A 17,430-nucleotide genomic window follows, 5' to 3' on the forward strand; every position below is an offset into this window, starting at 1 on the left:
TTCATTCTAAATAAGTAGTGAAAAATTAAATATTCTTTTTGTAGCTACTCCTCAATAACAATAAATAAATTGTTTAAGAATAAAATTCGGGGGGGGGTATGGGCACCAAATTTTTATTAGCGCAAATATGTCTTAATGTGTCACTGGACATTATAAGGAAACTGCAATAGAGGTGTGTAGTTCCAATGTACTATTCCGACCCCGGAATGAAAGGAACTAGTTCCTGGTTTCTCAAAGAACTAGTTCCTCAGGGCCTATTCCGGGATCGAGACTGTGACCGATATAGAATAATATGCGACGGCGACGGATCGGCTAGCGCGCGTAGCCCAATGGTAGGCAGGAGTGGGGAGTGCCAGCAGTACATTATCGGATCCGGACCTAGAGGAACTAAACTAAATAAATAGACTAGTTTACGTACGAACGGATCAGGCCAGCGCGATCGATGCTAGGCAGGAGTGGGGAATGCCAGCCATATGCCGTATGTTATCGGATCCGGACCTAAAGGAACTAGAAGAACTAAATAAAAGACTAGTTTACGTATGGATCAGCCAGCGCGATTGATGCTAGGCAGGCGTGGGGAGTGCCAGCCAGATGTTATCGGATTCGGACATAGAGGAACTATTAAAAGACTAGTTCACGGGAATCTATTCAGTCGGCAGATCCGAGATATAATACAAGGCGACGACGATGGATCCGGCCTTGTCTATTGCCACAGCCGGCGCGGCGTAATTACCACAGAAAATTGTCGTGGATACTGTTTTTGATTTTTAGTTTGTTTTTTAAATATTTTATGGGAATGTTTCAATTTAGGTCCCTAAAATTAAAAAATATCTTATAAAACGAAGTAGATATTCTGAATTTTTAAGTGAGGAATAATGCAATTTTTCGTAAAATTTTTGTAATATTTGCTCCAATTGATTTATTATATAGTTTTTTAAATTCTGATTTGAGTTTTTTTATTTTTTTTATCTGCAATAAAACTTACCTATATGTTTTTAACATACACAATTACACGTCTCGTTATATCTCCGTACATTATAAAAATTATACAGATCATACTGTGAATAGTTCTGACTGACAACGAAACGCATTAGCAAGCAAGGGGGATGTCAATGTTAGTCGGGAACTATTGTGAACTAAAGACCTAGTTCAAGGAACTATTCTGGAGGAACTAGAACTAAGGAACTAGTTCCTCCCAAGGAACTAGAATTCCCACCTCTAAACTGCAACGATCGATGGAATGATATATGCTGGGAATAACCAAAAAAGGTCCACAAAAGATAGAGTGGATACGACAATACACCCAGGTAATAGATGTACACTTGACAAGAAGAACGGACAACAATGGACCACAAAAATGACAGCATGGTACTCAAGAAGAATTAAGAGACCTATAGAAAAAGACCAAACCTGAGATAGGACCATAATATTAGGAAATTAGCAGGGATAACTTGGGCCCGCATAGCCTACAATATACAACAATGGGCCCAACTACAAAGAAAGTATGTGATGGAGGCTACACCATAATTGGAAATGATGGAATAAGCTGAACATGATGATGATGACATGATTAGAGTAAAAAAGTAGAGAAAATATATTGTACACCCATACCTTCAATATTCAAAAATCACTAAAATCAATATACTAACCTTATTAAAACCATTTTGAATTGTACAAAACTACATGTCTCTCACCTCATTATTATAATAAAGCGCGCTTTACGAAAAACTTGGAAAAATGTAAGAGATACCGTCAATTTATCAAAGAGAGGTCACACAAAGAGATTAGAGGTTCAATATTTGTGACCTTTGAATGGCGTTAAAGGAACCACAATTAATCTAACTGGTGATATGCAAAATATATCGCCGAATCATTAATTTAAAATATATTTTTTTTATTTTTTTAAAAATTAAGTGTGTTAATTATTATTGAAAATCTTAAGTAAACTTTATACGCCTTATAAATGTTAATCTGTGGTCAGCATATATGTATAACGTGAACAACTATCAATGGGCTTATCATTTAAGCTTATGTAAAATTAGAAAAAAAGAATAAAGATAAATATATACTGTCAAAATTATTTTTTAATTAAAAATTGTATTATATAAAATAACTACTTATTAAAAATATGATATACATATTATATAGTTCATATCAAATAAACTTTTAGTCACGTGATTGAGCTTGGCCGGCACATCGTTGCCCACCTTTACATATTTTCTTTTACATCAACAAAACTCACCTTCTTAACAGCACCTAAGGGACATAAAGGGCTATTACTACCGCTTTCCTGTTCAAAATATTCTAATAAAGTTGCGATGAGTTTTTTACGGCTATTAAGCTATCTTGTACAACTTCGCACTAAAAGAGGTTCTAAAAAGAATAATGTTTCACTGCAAGGTCTGCTAGCAAACATTTTTAAGCTTAAATTATCACAACTGTAAAACTTGGAAAATAAGTTGGTTATAATAATGGTTTTACAATTCGGAAACTCTCTATTTATTTATCTAGCAATGCTAGAACACTCTATTAATTTGAAAGTCGATTAGAGAAAATAGTATGATTCATTGGCAAGCGACGTAAATATTTGTGATCAGGTAAAAATGTGATGTAAGAGGAGGCTTAGCTTGCCGGCGCGCGGTAGGTCAGTCAGTAGTAGACGGGACTGACGAGACGACCGGCTGTTAAGTAGTGTTGTGTTGTGTTTTGTCACAGAGCTGACATTTGGAGGTTGCGAGTCTTTGTAGTCCAAAGAGTCCCTTAGTAGGTTGAGAGTCCTTTTGACTATTAAGGGTACGAGTATTTTGACTATTAAAGGTACGAGTCTTTGACTATTAAGGATGCGTGTCTTTAAGCTTATTAAGATGCGAGTATTTAAAACTATTAAGGATGCGAGTCTTTAAGCTTATTAGGATGTGAGTATTTAAGACTATTAAGGATGCGAGTCTTTAAGCTTATTAGGTTGCGAGTATTTAAGACTATTAAGGATGCGAGTATTTAAGCTTATTAGGATGCGAGTATTTAAGACTATTAAGGATGCGAGTCTTTTGACTATTAGGATGCGAGTCTTTATGACTATTAAGGATGCGAGTCTTTTTGACTATTAGGGATGCGAATCTGTTTAGCTGCAGATTTGCGTACGGGGAGAGCCCCTATACTTATTTCAGGTGACATCAGCTAGTTGTTGAAGATCAACCAATAGATCCGAATAATATTTGAATTAGATGGAAGATATGGAATGGGATATGTTGAACAGAATACCAGTGGCTAGGGGGCGGAGTACCCCCGGGTGAGTTTTACTATTTAACTATCAATTTTATCCAGATCAGTAAATGTTTGTTTTGTTATTTTCATGTACAATGAGAGCCTGCTTGCCAATGACCAACTAAATGGATATTTGAGGTGAATTTGCATTGTGAGACCCGGTTGAGTAAACCCCAGAAATAAGCGATTTTACACAACTCTATTTATTTAAACCAAAAACTCGTAATACAAAACTAAAACGTCAAAACGAATGACAATGTCAAGAAATAAATGTGGCAACTTGACATTTTTTACAGCACAACTACCACCTGAAACCCCAGCGGGAAATTGAAATTCCAATTAGTCAGCCCAGCGCCAAGAACGGTAAACTAATAGGATTGCTCATCCTCATAAGATGTACGTTCGCCTCTTCCCGCGCTTCAGCTGACAGTTGTGACGTCACTGTAGTCCTTGTCAAAGCCTTGTTGGCCTTGTCATGATAGTGTGTATTATTAGTTGTCTATGGTAAACTTATAAAAATAACAGCTGAGAAATTTTGAGTTAATTATTTTGTCAATTTTAAATGTGAAAAAGGTGTCTTTAAAGTTTTTAGAGCTATAGAGTGTATAAATACGTTCATTTTGTGTTGTGGATTGTGACAAAGTGCTTACTAAGTGCCCACGATTTTGTTTATTAATTATTTTAAAGCAAAATATGGAAGTACTCTAAAAAGAATGCTTGCAAAAGGTGATGCTGGGAACTGCTGTTCTGAAAAATGCATTATCCGAGTATTTAATACGATTTATACAGTTAATTTTCTATACTGCATACATATAAGGTGTTTAAATAAATAAACTAAATAATGAACGTTTTGCATTCGACAACCAATAATGCACGTGTGTGTATTATTGGTTGCCGGATAAGGACTAATAACCATGACAAGGACTACAATGACGTTACAATGCGAGTAGTTTTCGCATTCACCTGGCGGACACTTTTGCCTGAATGAGCAGTCCTATTAGGTTAACTGTTCTTGGCCCAGCGCCGAACATATCCATAGCTGGCAACAATGAATTTAAAAATCGCGCCCTCGATTACGTAACTAAAGATTTAATTGGTATCAAATATAGTGCTATATCTCGTTTGCTAGTATTTTTAGTTATAATAAAAGAAACTTTTCAAGTCTAACTAAAAGTAGGTTTATGTAGTGAGAAAAAATAAAAATAAATAATTCAAAGAAAATAACAAAAGAGTTAGATAATAGAGAAAGAACTTCAATATAGGAATATGTTTGTTGTTTTTAATTTAATATGATTATCTCCAGTGCCAAATAACACATCATTTTAGAAAGACCTCAAGAGAAGAATACAGGTTTGTATCATAATGTACCGGGTGGCCAACTAAGAATGGACGCCGGCTGTATCTCAGAAACTACTTATCGTATAACTTTGGGAAAAAAATTCTAATAGTAAATCGACCAAGATAAATCGCTGAAAATTATTTTCAAGTTTGAAAAATGTCCCCTAGAGGGCGTTTCTCGAATAGCCAATCAGAAAACAGGGCTCTTCTCAAATATATGGAGGTGAACAGGTATTTTAAATATTACTATTGTAATCATCAAGAAATTTGTAATTTTTTTGATATAGAGTATTTTACTCTATCTCATAAAATAAAGTGGTGGGGGAAGGTTAAACTTGCTTTTATTAAAATAAGGATAACTCAGGTTTGGGTTAGCCGATTTAAATAAACTAGGGCTCGTTTAAAAGAGCTTTTCTTCCTTAATGATCTCCAGTATAAGTTATGTTTCCATAATTGTTTTCGTGGTAGCTAGAGAGCGCTGTTTGACATCATAACAGATATTGCGCTTTTACATGAAAAAATTAAATAGGAGGCTATATTTTTCTTTACACAGTTAAATAGAGTACAAAATTTCCAAAATATCAGCGCAAACTGCAACTTTCTACCTTCTCTCTAACCGGAGATATTAAGAGAACAAATCATGTTAGGGTGCCGCTTAGGATTATATGCTCTAAAAATTATAATAGTAGGCTAGGAAACAAAAAGAGGTAAATTGGTTACGTCAAAATATCAAAACGTTTAAGTTCAGTTTTCATGCATCTGAATTTCAGGCGTTTTTTTTTTAAATGACGTCATAAATTTTTAAACGTGTTTATGTAACATTATCGTCCATCCATATAATTTTTACGAATTTCTTCGTTAATTATACGTAGGTAATTCTCAGATTAAAATGTCCGAAAGTGTGAAATTTTATCAGATAGAGCAAAACATTATATATCAAAAAAATTACAAATTTCTCGATGATTACAATAGTAATATTTAAAATACCTGTTCACGTGCATATTTTTGAGAAAAACTCTGTTTTTTGATTGGCTATCAGAGAAACGCCCCCTAGCGGACATTTTTCGAACTTGAAAATAATTTCCAGCGATTTATCTTGGTCGATTTACTCATTAGAATTTTTTTCCCAAAGTTATACGATAAGTAGTTTCTGAGATACAGCCGGCGTCCATTCTTAGTTGGTCACCCGGTACATAAGTCACGACCTTTTTTTTGGTAATCTCTAATGACAAGTTGATTATTTATAATATTAAACCAATAAAAGCTATTCAAGTTAAGGCTGATTACTATTAAGTAATGTAGTTACAATTGATATAATTGCCTATATAAAGACTATGTTAAGTTACAAGGATAAAAATTTTGCAATAAAAGTTATAAGAAATAATATATGTCTTTGTTTAATTTACCTAACGTTATTTACATTACATATTTTTGGCCATTGATTTTCGTCAAATATTTGCAGAAATCTGTAATCTCTATGTAAATATTTTTTTTTGCAAATGCACATATTTTTTTATATAATCAATGGATAGTACCACCGTTGTATTCAAATGCTCATGCAACAAGATTGCAATTATTTGTATAAAAATATATAAAATAATCAAATATATCTTGGGAAATTTAAATTTATTTATTCATAATAATTATAAGATTAAAATATAATAAATTAGACCTCGTTTATGTTGATTTGACGTTAAATTGACATTTTATACTGTCAACTAACTTTTACAATATACGAGTATTTCTCAATATAAAATTAAATTTGACAATCATCCTAATTTTATTAATATTGTTAAGAAAATGTTGAAAAATTAAAAAATATAATATATTAACATATATTATCCAATTATTTTTGAAAGAAACATAATTATAAAAATATAAAAACAATATGTGTTTATATACTAAAAGTTTTTACTTACCTCAAATAAAAGTTTTTATTTTGGAAGATTTTGATACATCCATTCATAAATCCAAGTGTATAACACTTTTATAAACGGGCCAAACCAAACAGTAAGAGTAAACTGAGTCGCTTGTATTATCAATACATTAAACACCATTAATGAAGAAATTACTTCTCTTTGATACAACTAAAATGCTAAAGTAGATAGATATATAATCAATAATGTACAGGGTGAGACAAGGCCATTTAAAATTGTATTTTAGAAATTTGTAAATTGTTAACAGATGATGATCTTTGAGTTGAATTAAAAATGATATAAAAAATCAACCTGTTCTTCTTGAGAAACTATTAGGCATAAATTCTTGAAAAATAATTGGTTCCAATTTTGAATTGTTGTATTTAAAAATATTCTTACATTAAAATATATCACAATATATGTTTTTTAGTGACTTTTCTTTACTCTCATACGAATGTGCCTTACCAAAATTACGTTACCTTTGAGGCGGGTTCATTTCTTCAATGACTTTTTCAAAAAATGCTTTACGTATTAATGCTTCTGATGACGGAAGGACATAATATACCTCCTGAAACGTTAAGCATTTTTTGTCGGTTAGACACCTTTGTTTTATTAGTAAAATACCACTGACAAATTGGTTTCCATTCGATAAACGCAGTGTTGTTTAAAAAAAAATACTTTTTCTGCGATTGTACAAAAAGTAGCTAATTTTTACATCTACTGTATTAAAAGTCAAATTTTTTACACTACTGCAAAAAATAACTTATTTTTGCACTAGTACAAAAAAACCTTAACCTTAATGACGAGTTTAACTAAAGAGAAAAAATTTGTACCTTGATTTTGATTTGTTAATCCAAATTTTGTTACTAATGCAAGTATATTTTTGTTAGTCGCCATAAAGTCCTAAGTAAATTAATAAGTTAAAAATTAAATCGAACCCTCGCGCTTCGAATTGGTTAATCATAGTTGCCCATGAATCGCCTGACAACGAAAATTGCCATAATTTTCAAGTTGTCAGTTCAAAACATTGCTTATTTTGCTGTAAGCTATCAAAAATGTCGAAGTGACGAAGAAATGTTTGGTACCCCAGAGATATAATTGAAATAGCACATGAAGCTACAACAGATTTATTACCCGAAAAATCTAAAAAGGTGTATGAAATTTGTTATACACTGTTACCTGTGCCACAAGGTTTGTTAATAATATTACCTAGCATATTTGATGAAAAATCAGAGATATTAAAGCCCCATCAACCATCAAACCTTTATCAGAGCACTCAATGTTGAAGGCTACGCTGTTAATCAATAAACATGTTGAAATCCGACATTTTACCAAATTAATTCCATTTTTGAAGAAGAAGTATATAAGTCCCAAGAAATCAAAAATTTTTACCCGACAGGAATTTGACAAATTTTGAAAAAATTGAAGCTCCAGATAATAATAAATATCTAATAATGACGCTACAGTGTTTAACTACATAAAATTTATATGTTTACTTTTGTAAATTATAGTTGCAGGTATTTGGCATAGCCGAAGCATCCCGCAAGGACGAGTTGCAGAAACTAACATTAAAGGAAGATGGAAGTTTTCAAATGTAGCTGAGGATTACATTGAAGTGATGTTCCAAAAAAAAACATAGCTACTCAAATCTTGGACGGTAAACCAAGTAACAATACTGGACACGTCGCAGCAACATTCCGGAATAAAGTGAAGAACAAGACGATACTCAAGGTCTAGGGATATTCAATGTATTCAGCTGGATCGTCTGCACATGTACTCCGTGGTCTTACAGATCGCGATAAGAAGTAAAAATAAAAAGACATTAACTCTTCTTCTTTCAACTATAGCTTCTTTCTCTCTTATTTCTGTAAAAACTAATAAAAGTAATCGTTAGGCTACCCAATTTGTTTTACTAGTAAAAAATGCTAATAGTAATAAATTTAATATAGAACATTGACCACTTTGTATACTGTATATGGAGATAAATTTATATTTAACAAGGGTCACATATAATCTTTATATTTTGCAATAAGCCGCTATTGGAATAAGAAATTAACTGCTAAAAATGTATTTTCGAAAAACTTGTCGTGGATATAAATATAAAATTATTTATGACTTTTATGAACATATCTTTCAATTTTAAAAAATGTACAGAGGGAAAGTTTCACTTAATTCCGTATTTAAAATCCTTCACCGAAAATAAACAATTATTATAGTAGTTATAGTATTAGTTATCAATTAACCATTATAACCAGTAATTTCTGGTTATATTGTTTTGGATTGCTGTAGTTTACACTACTGGAACAAGACATTTTTATGTTTTAAAGATTGGTGCCTAGACAATCAAAATATGTTTGCCTTTGTAACGAGGTTTTTTTTTGTTCTTCCTAAAATATATTATGTGACATTAATGTCGTTTGGTGTCCGACTATTTATCAAATTCTTGATAATCCAACGATAGAATCAGTACATACTGGTTATACCATTATAAAGAGAAAGATGCGATAAAGAGTTTATATAAACGCTATTGTGTGCTATTATGACCAATTTCAAAAATAAAATGTTTAAAATTCTTCCGTTAGTAGCTATCTCCTATCTATTACTAAATAAATGCTATCATAGAGTACTCATTTATATAAGGAAAGAAAGACATATATTTGATATCAATTAAACTTTTTTTAAATTCACTGTTGCCAATCATAAACATATTTAGCGCCGTGCTGACTAACTGGACTAACTTTAAATTTCGCGCTGGAGATTCAGGTGGTAGCTCTGCTGTAAAAATGTCAAGTTGCCGCATCTATTTATTTATTTACTGACATTGTCATTAGTTTCATTAGTTTGGACACTTTAGTTTTGTATTACGAGTTTTTAGTTTAAGTAAATAGTATTGATAAAGAGCATTTGAATCTGCTTCGACTTATTTAAAAAAATACAGGGTGTTTGGTTTGGTTTGGTATTTCAAAAAACGAAGTTTTTATGTAAAATAAATTCTTAAAATTGATCAGCAATTTTTGGTACCCCTGTATAAATTTAAGGAAGCAATAACATTTTTCAGTAAAGTTTATTTCTCTACCTTTAAACTCAGCACAGGAATTAATTCTGAAAATTAATGTACAGGGTGTTAATAATATATTCTATTGTAGCATGCATATTTAAATATCTTTAAATATCTCAAAAACCAAAGCTTGTACACATATTTAACCCTTATAATAAATGCCTTATTTTGTGTCCAAAGATCCAAATATGACATAAAATACCGGGTGTTCCATAAGAAAAAATATAACTTTGGTGTGGATCTTAGTTCTGACATATCTTAGTTCTGTACATTTCAAAATAATTTTAAATTATCAACATTGCCTTCCCACATATACCCATAAAATATTTTCTTTTTATATCTTTCCGTTTTCATATAATCAACCGAGGCGAATGAGGTGCGCCACCCTGTATAGTATGTACTTCTAATAGTCTTCATTTTGACTTTAATATCATCAATATTAAGTCCTATTCGTTGCATTCCTTCCAAGAAATTTCCTACTGGATAAGTGGAGGAAAAATCTAGGAAAAATTAAATGTTGACCCAGACCGTAGCTTATATTTAATATTCGGTGCCCAGGGACACAGTGCCCAGGGAAAAAAGTCACAAATAAAGTTTGTATACCATATCGAATATGGTACCAAAAACTGGAGTACCTGTAAAATGACATCACATAATAGCTAAATAATAGATTTTAGTACTGCAGAGAAATAATCTCGAAAGATACTGGTTTATAAAATTAAGATTAAAGTTAAATTATATTGGTGCTAATAAAAAACAAACAAGCATATTAAATAATATATTTCTAAATAAGTTATATTGATAAATATAACAAGAAATGCGGAAGTTTCTTGAAATTTGAAAGTAAGAAATTGTTTTTTTTATAGATTTTTTGTATGTGGTGTTTTGTTTAATATACACCCTTGTTCATTTTGTATTAGCAGAGACCCTAATATATATTCATAATATTTTGAAGTAACCACTTGTCACTAAAATTTTAGATATAAAAGATAATTAATTTTCTGGTGTGCGTTCCAATTGTACCAACTTATTTCTTTATTAAATAAAATAAACTACTTTTAAAATAAAATGACAGAGACATCTATCACTGTCAAGGATTTTGTCGCTGGACAGGCCAAAGGTACAGACTATACTTTTAGATAGTCTAGAAAACTACCGTCCGTTCGATGGACTATTATTTATTCTTAATCTCAGCTCTTATAAACAGTCTTCCTCTTTAACTGACATGCAAAACGGTTGGTAAAATATTTTGTCTAGCCCCGGATATAAATTTATATCAATTTTAGTAATAAATACTGATATACCTACATTTAATAAAGTCAGATTTCTAGAAATAGTATAGGTTCTCTTGAAAATTTATACCTGTATACAATAGAAACACATTTTTATTAGCACTTCTTCAAAAACAATAAATTTGTATAAACATAAAGAAACCGAAATATCCACACTTGCTTGTTAAGTAACTGTCAATAATCATGATAGTAGTCGATATCACTTTATACATAGGCAAAGTATATGGCTACTAAATTCTAAAAAAAGTGAAATCTAATTAATAAAACGTTTTTGTCTAAAGTAAAATTAGAAATGGTAATTTTCAGTTGCTACTCAGTGTCCAAAATCATTTGAATTAGATTAGAGCGACCTAATTAAAATATAACAAGCGTTATAATATAATATCTCATAACAACTAATTTATTTAATAATTAAGAATTTCTTTTAATAACAGTAAATATTCATAATACCATAAGATCAAAAAAATAATGGCGTCAGAGATCGTTTGGAAATGAAAATCGCTGTTATTTTATACGCAAATTTATATTATATTAATGCCAACTGGACGTCGTTTATTTTGACAATACAGTATTTACAGGTAGTTTGTATTGTAAAGATTCAATGTGTATTATTTCCAGTCAGACTGGGTCAAGACCTGTATATTAATTTACAATCAAAATAATTTTTATTTCACCTTTACACGATTGATATGATGGAAAAATTATATTTTCTTGAAACGTAGTTAATTCTGATCAAATAAAACTAGTATGCTTTGTCATACGCTTGTTTTATAATTTGCAAAACAAAAATACATTAGTTCTTATTAAATCGAATTACTTTATAGGATTTTTTGTTACGATACACCTTGTATATAGCCTGTCTGTTAAGGAATTGTTCAAGGTTTTCAGAAATATTTAGGCAGGCTTACTTATTTGAAGGACATTAAAAACCTTAAGTAGGAGTTTTTCAAAAAGTCCCAGAAAGTGAAATTAAAATAAACAAAAGATGATCAGAAAGTTAAGAAAAATTTATAAGTGTTTTTTACCTAAATTTAGTTCTTTTTTTAAATTGTTTTGACTATTTTTTTAACCTGTTACATTTTTAGCGTTGCACGCTACGCTGCTGCATTTTAGTATTATGTACGTATGTTGTATTTTTGTTGTATATACCTCTTTATTTTCTCATAATGTTTTTGATGTCTAGAATTTATATTGACCTCGGTAAAGTGTATACCAACATTGAAACTAACGTCAACCCTGTATATAAAAATTATAAATGCACCAAACATATAAAATTAATTTAATTTCCTTAAACTAAGTGATAGCAAATAATTGATTTGTTATTAGAAATAAATCATTTACAATTCACGTGTCATGTTGCATACTTTGTTATTGTGTATATTAAATTATCTATTATCGACTATAAATGAAATAATCATTTTCTTACGTTTATTTACGTTGGTGATACCATAAATATCCCCCCCCCCCTGTTTCCGAATGATTCTTCCGCAATTTTGTTATTAATATGCAGAGATTTATCAAGTTTCTATTAAAAATTACAGACAAACGTCTTATTTACACAATGCTTACCGTTTTAAATCAAATTTAAACAGCCCCTGTATATACCTTTATATTTCCAAGTGCTGATAATACTCAAATATGTATATTTATATACAGGGTCCGGCAATTGTGCGTCGGGCATCTAGATTAAGAGACTTGGAAATTTTGTTTAAGTGTAAACCTAAGTATGTACAAGGATGTAATTAATTTATTTATACAGATACAGTTCACCACATACGACACGGAGTATTGTAGCTAAACGATTAGATTTTTACAAATTGTAAGTTTTGGGTTCGTTGAAGGACTATTAGAGCTACAATTTAAAAATATTTTTACAAGATACAGAGTGTCCCAAATAAGTAAAAAATATTATACTTGTATTTTTTTAAATGGAACATCCTGTATATTATTCAATTTTTGGATTCTACGATTGAAATAAAGGTAAATTTGATTAAGATTTATCACTCTTAAACCTTACCGTTTTTGAAATATTTTCAATTTTCTGAAATTGCAGTAAAAATTTTAAGGCTTCATTTCTCCAAAGGTATCAAAGTTTTTAATACTAAATATTTACTGAAGATTATTTATTGATCATATATTGTGTTGCAATAATAAAAATTTTACCACCTTATACAGAGTGTCCAAAAATTTATTTATTAAATATTAATGAGGTCTAAATTATAAGGAAACGCATTTTCTACGAAAACTTGAAGAAATGGGTAAAACATGGTATAATACAATTTGATAGACAATTACATTGTGCATCTGATTCACGTAAAATATATGGGGTGTTCCATTTAAATTAAACAAGTTATTGCCGTTTAAATCTAGTAATTATTTAATATAAATTTTTGGACACTATGTATAAGGTAGTAAAATTGTTATTATTGCAACACAATATCTGATCAATAAATAATCTCCAGTAAATATTTAGTATTAAAAACTTTGATACTCTTGGAGAAATGAAGCCTTAAAATTTTTACTGCAATTTCATAAAATTGAAAATATTTCAAAAACGGTAAGGTTTAAGTGTGATAAACCTTAATCAAATTTACCTTGATTTCAATCGTAGAATCTAAAAATAGAATAATATACAGGGTGTTCCATTTAAAAAACTACAACTATAATATTTTTAACTTATTTGGGACACTCTGTATCTTGTAAAAATAAAATTGTAGCTCTAATAGTCCTTCAAGGAACCCAGAACTTACAATTTGTAAAAATCTAATCGTTTAGCTGCAATACTCCGTGTCGTATGTGGTGAACAACCCTGTATTATTAATTTCAGGAAAATATTTTAACTTCTATAGGGTGGCTCAAAAAAGTGTGAGTGGATAGGGATGATTTTTTTTAAATGGAACACTCTGTATATTATTCCATTTTTGGCTTTTTTTAGAGCACTTAAGATATGAGTAAATATATTTAAATAGTTTCAGAGATATTAATAAATAAATTTAAAAAAATATTTTTCAGCCTTTCTTAAAAAAAATATTAAAAATACAAAAACTGTTCTGAAATCAAAACTATATTAGGTGTTTACTTTAGATAGTTTCTACTTACTTTGCTATAAATATCGTAATCTTATATCATACAGGATGTTCAAAATTCGACACCAAACCTTCCAAAATATAAAATACTTTTTCTTTGTTTTTTTTTAATGGAACACCTTGTATATTATTTGTTTATTAAATAGAGAATTAAAAAATATACATTTCTTGTATTTAAAGTATTTCAAAAGTTTTGATGGTTTCGCATATATACGCAGTATTATTTAATATGGTAAAATACGAGAGAAAAATCATTGAGTGGCTTTGATAAGAATTTACTATGGAAAATGCCATATGAAATATAAAACCGCGAATATCTGCGAAACCGTTAAAAATTTTGAAATACAAAAAATGTTCATTTTTTAATTGTCCATATATTGAAAAAATAATATACAAAGTGTTCCATTAAAAAAAAACGAAGAAAAAATATTTTATATTTTAGAAAGTTTAGCGTAAAATTTTGAACATCCTGTATGATTTAAGATTGCCATATTTATAGCAAAGTAAGTACAGACCGTATAAAGTGATTACTTAATATAGTTTTGATTTCAGAACAGTTTATATAGTGATCCGTTTAAAAAAAATCATCCTGATCCGCTCACAATTTTTTGAGCCACCAGAATTTTTTTTTTAATATTTTCCTGCATCCATCCTAAAACATACTTTAGATTTGCACTTAAACAAAATTCTCAAGTTTTTTATTCTAGGAGCTACAGATGCCCGACGCACTATTGCCGGACCCTGTATATGTATTTTGTATTCATATTATTTATTCATATATTATCATTGAAATATTCAACCAATATTTAGTTATTGTTATAAAATAAGTATAAAATTTAAAACCATATCTGAAAATTAACGTGAATAAAACATTAATTTTCTGAAAATAATTTTGAATGCTATTTTTAGTATAGGTATTTATGGGGGTGCGTTTAATTCATAATTTTGTCCTCTTTCTGGAAAACTACTTTTAATCGAAAAAGTTTAATCTGTGTCAAATAAATATATGGGCGTATGTGTTAATAGCTATATATATATCCTAATTTTTAACTGAAAATTAACATAACTACTAAGTTATTAAAACTATTCTATATTCCAACTTGCCACCAATTCCACATACTCGTAATATTAGAAAAAGATACTTATGAAAGCAAAATTAAAGTTGTCAATATCTGGATGCTAAAAACTGTTAATCAAACTAACACAAAGCAACAAAATTAATAGACAAGCCATAGAAATTATATTTCTAAATACCTACAAAAAATTAAAGGAATCGTATAAAAGATAAGATAAGTAAAAAAAATCAATAAAAGAACTAAAGAAAATTTGATCTTTAAACATTCGGAGATGCATGGTAACAATCAAATTAAATTAATTACTAAAATGGTCAATCGTTAGAACTAACATCTGAATAAACCCTTGTGTCTTAATCTTAATTATACTCATTTTTATATATGAAAGAGAGAAAGCTCCTGCCAGAGAAAGAAGTCAGTTGCATATTTTTTAAATAAAGAACCATTTATAATAAATAATGATATCCCTTATCTATATAATCAAAAGTCTTTGAGAGTTTTGGTAAAATTTTGATTACTAATTTTTGAGTGAAATTAGTAAGGTAATCTTTGAAGGTAATACATTTTCGGACTAGCATTAAATATTGCATTGTTGTCCACACCATAAAAATACCCTGTATAAGATAATGTGATTTTATAAGATGTATACAGGGTTGTTCACCACATACGACACGGAGTATTGTAGCTAAACGATGAGATTTTTACAAATTGTAAGTTTTGGGTTCGTTGAAGGACTATTAGAGCTACAATTTAAAAATATTTTTACAATATACAGAGTGTCCCAAGTAAGTAAAAAATATTATAGTTGTATTTTTATAAAGGGACCCTGTATATTATTGATTGAAATAAAGGTAAATTTGATTAAGGTTAAACCTTACCGTTTTTGAAATATTTTCAATTTTATGAAATTGCAGTAGAAATTTTAAAGCTTCTTTTCTCCAAGGGTATCAAAGTTTTTAGTACTAAATATTTACTGAAGATTATTTATTGATTAGATATTGTGTTGCAATAATAAAAATTTTACTACTTTATACAGAGGGTTCAAAAATTTATATTAAATAATTACTAACACCCTGTATATTTTACGTGAATCAAATGCACAATTTAAAAGTCTATCAAACTGTTTTAAACCGGTTTTTACCTATATCTTCAAGTTTTCGTAGAAAATGCATTTTCTTATAAATTAGACCTCATTTATCACTATACCCGTGGAATATTGACATTTCAGATTTTTTTAAAGCAACATATATGTACAAAATGTACAGGTGGTAAATTAATAATATTGCAAGCGCATTTGTATACAAAAAAAAAACTATTTATATCTTTGTAAAAGAGTATACCAATTAAATAGATCACCATTATTTCCGACCAAAAATTAGTTAGTTACATACTTAATTGTTTTAATTAATATATTATTCTAAATAAAGGTGGATTTGGCTCAGAAATGAATGTAATAATAAGTTATGAAAATGAACGTCTCTGTTGTTATAAATAAGCATTCGTCAAAAAATGAAATAAAATTTATAAGGTGTTACTTTTTACCGCACTGTCTAATATACATACAAAATTCAGTTTTTTAGTATTTGGAGTCGAAACAGTCAAATAATGTAGTTTGAATAGAGGGATCATATTAATTGATCATCTTTAACAAAAAATACTTAAACAGTTTAAAAGTTTTTTTTTAGTTAGTATTATCTATTAGTTAGTATTTATTCTCTTTGAAAAATTGTTAAACCTTTAAAAATAATCTAAAATGTCAATATTCCATGGGTATAGTGATAAACGAGGTCTAAATTATAAGAAAATGCATTTTCTACGAAAACTTGAAGAGCCAGGTAAAAAATGGTATAATAGAATTTGATAGACAATTAAATTGTGCATCTGATTCATGTAAAATATACAGGGTGGTCCATTTAAATTAAACAAGTTATTGCCGCTTAAAGCTAATAATTATTTAATATAAATTTTTGGAGACTCTGTATAAGGTAGTTAAATTCAACAAATAATCTTCAGTAAATCTATACTAATATATAAAATCCTTAAGTGACTGACATACTGATTAATCACGATCCTGCTCAAACCACTCAACGTAAGAAGCTCAATTTTGGCATGCAGGTTGATTCTAGGATGTAGAGGTTCAATAAGAAGGGATTTTTCGAAATTCCAGTTCCAAGAGGGTGACCACCCCTCAAAAAACGCTTAAACACGTATATTTAATATATAAATCAAAAAGTTGGGTAATTTCTTAACCACGATTCTGCTTAAACTGCTTGACGTAAAAAGCTTATTTTTGGCAAACGGATTTTTCGAAAGTCAAATTTGAAACTACCCCTCAAATATTACCAAGTTATATCATATTATCGCCATATTGTTTTTTCTCATGCTGACATAAATGTGAGAAAA

General features: G+C 29.6%; 1 protein-coding gene across 3 annotated transcripts in view; it reads right to left on the reverse strand.

Annotated features, from left to right (window-relative positions):
- Positions 1 to 11,082, reverse strand: part of LOC115880243 (mitochondrial basic amino acids transporter) — a 31,343-nt gene extending 20,261 nt beyond the window's left edge. Inside the window, exon 1 of one of the 3 annotated variants that reach the window (XM_030897413.1) lies at positions 10,885 to 11,082. The gene's annotated coding sequence lies outside the window, so the exon portion shown is untranslated. Of the gene's footprint in view, positions 1 to 1,649; positions 1,686 to 6,521; positions 6,715 to 10,884 lie in introns of those variants that run through there. The other 2 variants (XM_030897410.1, XM_030897412.1) reach the window with 2 other exon arrangements.
- Between the last annotated feature and the right edge of the window lie 6,348 nt (positions 11,083 to 17,430).

The sequence above is a fragment of the Sitophilus oryzae genome, unplaced genomic scaffold, assembly GCF_002938485.1.
Source record: "Sitophilus oryzae breed Bouriz unplaced genomic scaffold, Soryzae_2.0 scaffold_1620_pilon_pilon, whole genome shotgun sequence".
NCBI lineage: Eukaryota > Metazoa > Arthropoda > Insecta > Coleoptera > Curculionidae > Sitophilus > Sitophilus oryzae.